Consider the following 6,427-nt stretch of genomic DNA (forward strand, 5'->3'; position numbering starts at 1 on the left):
GGTGATCCTCTACCCATCTTGGCTTCTGAGAGACACTGCCACTCTGAGAAGCTCTTTTTATACCCAATCATGTTGCCAATTGACCTAATTCGTGTTAATTGGTCTTCCAGCTCTTCGTTATGCTCAAATTTACTTTTTCCAGCCTCTTATTGCTACTTGTCCCAACTTTTTTGGGATTTGTTGACACAGTGAAAATTGGAATCAACGTATTTTTCCTTTAAAATGATACATTTACTCGGATTAAACGTTTGATCTGTCATCTACGTTCTATTACAAATAAAATATTGACATTTGCCATCTCCACATCATTGCATTCAGTTTTTATTCACAATTTGTTTAGTGTCCCAACTTTTTTGGAATCCGGTTTGTACTTTCAGATGTGGATCTTTTATTATACACAGTTGAATCACATTATTATGACAGCTAATATCCAGAGTATCTGCCATGAGCAGCATGGACTTCAGTTAGACAGGCTGTTGTGGCACATTAAGGTCTTCATAGGTTCTCAGGTATCTGAAGCCATCCCACTGTGTGTGGGAGGATCCAAAGAACGAACACGACAATGGAGGCGGTCCCACAGATGCTCAATTGGGTTCAAGTCAGGGGAGTTAGGGGGCCAAAGTAGTACTTGGTAGTCTTGGTCATGTTGGATATTTCTAGCAGTATGACATTTTGCATTGTCTAGCTGGAAGATCCCATCTGCCCCAGGGAAGACAATCAATATGTATGGTGTATGTGATCTGCAAGGATGGATGTATAACCAAGTCTGTTGAGAGTGTCTTCCACATGGATGAACGGCCCAGAGAATGCCACAAAAACATTCCCCAGACTATAATGCTGCCACTACAAGTTTGTGTTCTCCTAGAAATCATTGCAGGGTGTTTGTTCTCTGACGTTTCTCGCCTGACATACCAAAGTCCATCCTTTTGATGAAGCAGAAAATATACTGAGTGGAGAAGGCAACCCTTTGTCAGACACAGTGGCGTACACACAATCCATGGGGCCCCGGTGCGAAATTGATCCATGGGCCCCCCCCAACCCACCGCCGCACCCACCCCCACTACCTCCCCTACCATTCACCCAACATGCCTCCAGTCCCAATAGTACCACTTTGTGCAGTAAAGTCTGATTTTGAATGCCAATCTTGCTGTCCTGCCAAGCTCTACCTCTGAGCGAATTGCCAGGGGTAAGAGTTGGGAGGTATGTACATTATATGTCATAAGCACGCAGAATGAAAAAAAAATGATGCATACTGTACTTACTCCACCAAAAACAAACTTTATTTAGGGGCATTAACAGTTTGGTGTTCTTCCAAAAACTATCCTCATCCTTCTTGAAAAGAGACATACCTACAAAATAAGAAAAGGCAGACACATTCATACAGGAAATTTAATTCTGTTGTGATAAACTAGTCTATGAAGCTAATTTTCATTCACCAATTTAAAAGACATTTGTATTTACCATCCTTTTGCCTTTGCCTCTATTGTATTATTGTACAATTGGACCAAGAAAAAAAAAAAAACTCAACTTACTCAAATTCTCTGCTGGTTCCAAACCGTATTTTATTTGCTACAGCAAGCTGGATGAAGTCTGAACCTGCATAAATAAGAAACAGCAATAACTTACCACTTTATTCTATTTCCACTGTAGTTCAGACACATTATAGAAGTAACTTACTCAAATCTTCCATAACGAGGAATCTTATTCATGAAACAGGATTGCAAGACAAACAATGGTAACTTCCAACTTGGTAAATTCAAACGTGATGCCTTCCAGCTCTGTAACATTAAAATCTTCTTTAACAGAACTTTTGAACAAAAATCCACAACACAACGAGAAGATTGATCTGCAGAAAGTAACCAAAGAACAATCATGTATTAGCACCTTTTAGTAACAATAAAGCAAGAAAGAAAGAATAAACTGTTAAATAACTTGGTTAGTACAACAATTTAAAACCATGCAACAAAGGTTAGTATAAACTCAAAACTGCAAGCCAAACTAAGGGCCAAAACGAGGCCCGAACTCAAGGCCGAACACAAGGCAGAACTGAGGGCCGAACTCAAGGCCGAACTGAGGGCCGAACTCAAGGCCGAACTGAAAACTTACGAATCTCTTTAAAATGGACGCTGCCGTGCTTTCATTTCAGCAAAGTTGTCCACAATGGCTTCAATGTTAAGTCTTCTAGCTCTCTGATTTTCAATACTTAACAGAGCTAGGCCAGAAAGTCTCTGTTGGGACATGGTGCTTCTCAAGTAATTTTTTATAAACTTTAATTTTGAAAAGGACCTTTCTGCACTTGCAACTGTAACTGGAATGGTGAGGAACAGCAGCAACGCTATGTACACATCTTGTAGATTGGATGACAAGGCACAATTTTCAACAATTAGAAGGTGAGAAAGGTCCTTTACAATGGAGCATCTCCGAATCTCTTCCTGAAATGTTGATCGGAAGCTCAGAAGCTGTTCTGGGAAAGCTGGTGACATGTCCTCTGGGTAGCATTCCTGTAGCTGTGAAGCAGCTTTGAACAAATCATCATCGGTTTCAGAGGCAAGTACTGTAGGCTGTAGTATATTAAATCGCTGCATGACATTGCTTATTCCAGCAAATTGGTTAGACAGCTGGTTGGTCACAATGTCTAAACACCTATAAAACACACCGGTTTTAAAGTATTGTTCTGGATCCTGCAACCTTTCATCTATTGAAAGTTCATCAAAGTGACGCTTCACTTTTCTTGCTCTCTTGTTTTCAAACTGCGGCTGGATGTCCCACTGTTCTGCCAGTTCTACCACTGTTTGTTTTGCTCCATCAAAATTATCCCTATATTTTGAAAGGACTTGAGCTGCCTTTTGTATAAGATGTGCTGCACTGGATAAATCCATATTTTTTGACTGCAACAATTTAGAAACCACATTTATGGTGTCAAAAATCTTGCTTTGCAGGACAATGAGACAAACAAATTGAAAAGATCCTAATTTTTTTCTAAGGCGAGCAGCATCATCCCTTTCTTTTGGGTTGGATGACATCAAGTTTATTTTTGTTAAAGCTTGCATAATGTCCACAAAACGAAAGCATAGAGCAAGCAGTGAATCATGGCGAGATGACCATCGAGTGGGGCAAAGTTTTTCCAATGTAATTGTGGACTCTGTAGAGAATGATGAAAGAATGTCCCATCTGCGTATGCTTTCCCCAAAAAAACATACAATTCCTGGACCACTTCAAAAAAAATAGAAATCTCTGGTATGTTCTCAACAGCATCCTGAAGTACCAGGTTGAGATTGTGAGCTGCACAATGTACATACAAGGCATTTTTTTCTCTCTGTGCAATTCGAGCCTGAACACCAGAATACACCCCACTCATTGTCGCTGCCCCATCATACCCCTGGCCACGACATTTTGTTATATTGAGGCCGTTGCTCTCTATGCACGAGACAATGTCATGTTCAAGGCCTGCAGCACTCTGGTCCTCAACGGCATGAAACCCTAGGAAAACCTCTTTGATCTCCACACTAGTTGCTCTCTGGCTTTCATCTCTTTCCACAGAAACATATATTATTATTTGACTCATTTGGTCTACTTTTGATATATCCTGTGTAGTATCCATTATAATAGAAAAAAAAGGTGCCTGTTTTATTTCAGACACAATGATGTTCCGGACCTTATTTGAAAGTATGTCTATAATTTCATTTTGGATTCTAGGACTCAAGTATCTTACTGATTTTTGGGGTAACTGGAGGAGTTGCTTTAGAACAGGGTCATAATCCGCGAGCAGCTCTATAATGGAGAGAAAATTCCCATTGTTTACCTCGCCAAGTTTTTCTCTATGACCACGGAAGGAAAGATTAGCCATTGACATTGTCAATGTTACATTGACAATCCTATGTAATACTTTTCTCCAATAGTTTTTTTCCTGTCTAATTTGCTTTTCATTTTCCTCATCCATTGTTTTGTTCTTCCTACAATGTTCATACACTACACAGGCTTCTATATGAGTTTTGGAAGACTCATGAGCCTGAATTCTTGCAGAAAGCCTTTGCCATTTCTGTATTCCTTTTGCCCATGCAGGTTCAAATCCTGTCTTTTTACGGTCCCCAAACAGCCAGCATGGTTCACAGTAGGCTACGTTAAGTTTAGGTGAGTAACATAGCCACATCACAGAGATCTTAAGGCCTGTTTTTGTAACTCGTTCATAATAGCTTTCAGAAAAGCACCTTCTCTCATCATCTCGTGGAAAAGGTCCTGGAGGTCGGCACGGGCCATGAGCTATTATAAATCTTCTGATATTTGAATCCATTATTGTAATAGGGTAATGTCCCCTATCAGTAACATGTTTCTCTCCCACAACAATACTTTCTATAGAAACCTCTGTAGATTTCAACAATTCAAAATCATCATGCTTTCTGTTGACTGCACTATTTCTTTAGTTGGTAGACTTGTGCTACTACCTTCATCGGGATTCTCGTCACCTGCTACATCTAAAGAACTGGAGTAAGTGCACTCGCTGATTTCCACCTCTCTGACATTAACAGCACTTTCCACAGACATTTCACTTTCAGTGTTACTCTGTACAGGAGGAACACTAGCAGGTGTAGGAGTGGAAAAGTAGCTGCTTATTTTGGGAAGTTTGGAAGTTCTCAAACTGTCTTCCCTTTTCTGTTTACGTTTCTGAGCACCACTCTTATGTTGATAGGATGCCATACTTTGAAAAATTAGTTTTCTGTAAATAAAGTAAAAAAAAAAAAAAACTTAACCTAATTATTCTTATAATTCCACCATAAACTGCAGCCCTGAATATGCGTCCCCAACTCCTCTATGTGTCTCTCCAATATGGAGCATGCTGGTATAACCTGTGCATCTCCTGTATATAATTATATATGTACAGCTGGTATAACCTGGACATCTCCTGTTATGTATATAATTATATATGTACAGCTGGTATAACCTGTGCATCTCCTGTATATAATTATATATGTACAGCTGGTATAACCTGGACATCTCCTGTTATGTATATAATTATATATGTACAGCTGGTATAACCTGGTGTCACGGCTGAGGATGGGGAAAACCCTCAGCCGTGCGGTATCAGGAGATGGCAGGTCGCTACTTGGCCAGTAACACAGAATTAGGGAGCAGGTCACCTCCTATAGCTTCCCTAATCTGACCCTGACTCCTAGCTGCATGAGCCGCCCTTGAAGGTAGGAGGGCTCATGCTCAGGAACCTTGGATCCCTTCTGACCCTCCGTCGATCCCTGAACTAGGAGCTGGGTAGACAGCCCGTTCCTCCTGGACACGGAGGAACAGGAGTCTAAAGTGGCCAAGCTACAAAGGGGAACAGAAACAGAGATATGGCAATGACAGGTAAGTGAGACTCGTACCACACTTACCTGCCACAGACACACAACCTGGAACCCACGTGCAAGTGCTGCTGTCCACAAACAACACAAAGGACACCGCACACACAGACATCACACGGGAACCCAGGAAACCATATTCTGCAATAAATAAAGACCAAACAAACATCTTCTAAAAATCATACATAAACCTATGACCACAAGGGTGGCCCCCACTGGCAGCTAACCATGGCTGAAGTACCCCCCAAACAAGTGATATTCACTGAGGCTTTATAGGCCCAAGTAGCCACACCCACACAGATACACCCAGTGTTCACACACACAGAAGGGATTTAACCCTTCCAACACCAGGCAAGGGAAGACGGACTCTTAAAGGGGAATACACACATAAACAAACACACTTCACCTGTTGCCGTGGGCAACGGCATGCGTGGCAAACATGTCCTGGGGATCAGCCATAGGGCACCGAGACACTGCCACCACATGCACACGACACCACACGTTGCCACGGGCAACCAAGTGAAGGAAAGTGTCACAAAACCAACCTCTGGCCGTGACACCTGGACATCTCCTGTTATGTATATAATTATATATGTACAGCTGGTATAACTTATACATCTTCCTGTATATAGTGATATGGACCATGCTGGTATAACCTGGTATCTCCTTATATGATTATATATGTACAGCTGGGCAGCTGGTATAAGTTATACATGTTAATATACCAGAAGATGTATAACTTATACCAGGCCAGCTCATATATAATAATATACAGAACATACCAAGGCCAGATAAGAACTATTACCTGGGCTGGCTCCGGCTGAATGCTGAATCGACCTGCTGAAAGTCAGTGGCAACTGGCAAGGCTGAATGCTGGAGGCTGGATGGGCTCAGTGTGGGCTCTGGCTGGCTGAATGAGTGCTGCTCCTGGGCCAGGTTCAGGCTGGCAGAAATGTCTGACAGAGAGAATGAGGTGGGGTGAGTGACTGTAGTATAGAGTCAGGCAAGGGGGCAGTGGCAGACGTGCAGTGACTATGCCTAAGCCGGACCAGCCGTCCCATCATCTTTAACAACAAAAA

The 6,427-nt window shown here is 41.8% G+C and overlaps 1 long non-coding RNA gene across 1 annotated transcript; it reads right to left on the minus strand.

Moving 5' to 3' along the window:
• Positions 1–1,174: 1,174 nt before the first annotated feature.
• On the minus strand, positions 1,175–1,768 carry LOC120993796. The gene is made up of 3 exons (XR_005777320.1): positions 1,678–1,768; positions 1,533–1,596; positions 1,175–1,349 (listed from the first exon to the last, which is right to left on the minus strand). It is a non-coding gene; the product is annotated as an uncharacterized LOC120993796 (long non-coding RNA).
• Between the last annotated feature and the right edge of the window lie 4,659 nt (positions 1,769–6,427).

Source organism: Bufo bufo, chromosome 3 (genome assembly GCF_905171765.1).
Source record: "Bufo bufo chromosome 3, aBufBuf1.1, whole genome shotgun sequence".
In the NCBI taxonomy this organism is placed as follows: Eukaryota; Metazoa; Chordata; class Amphibia; order Anura; family Bufonidae; genus Bufo; species Bufo bufo.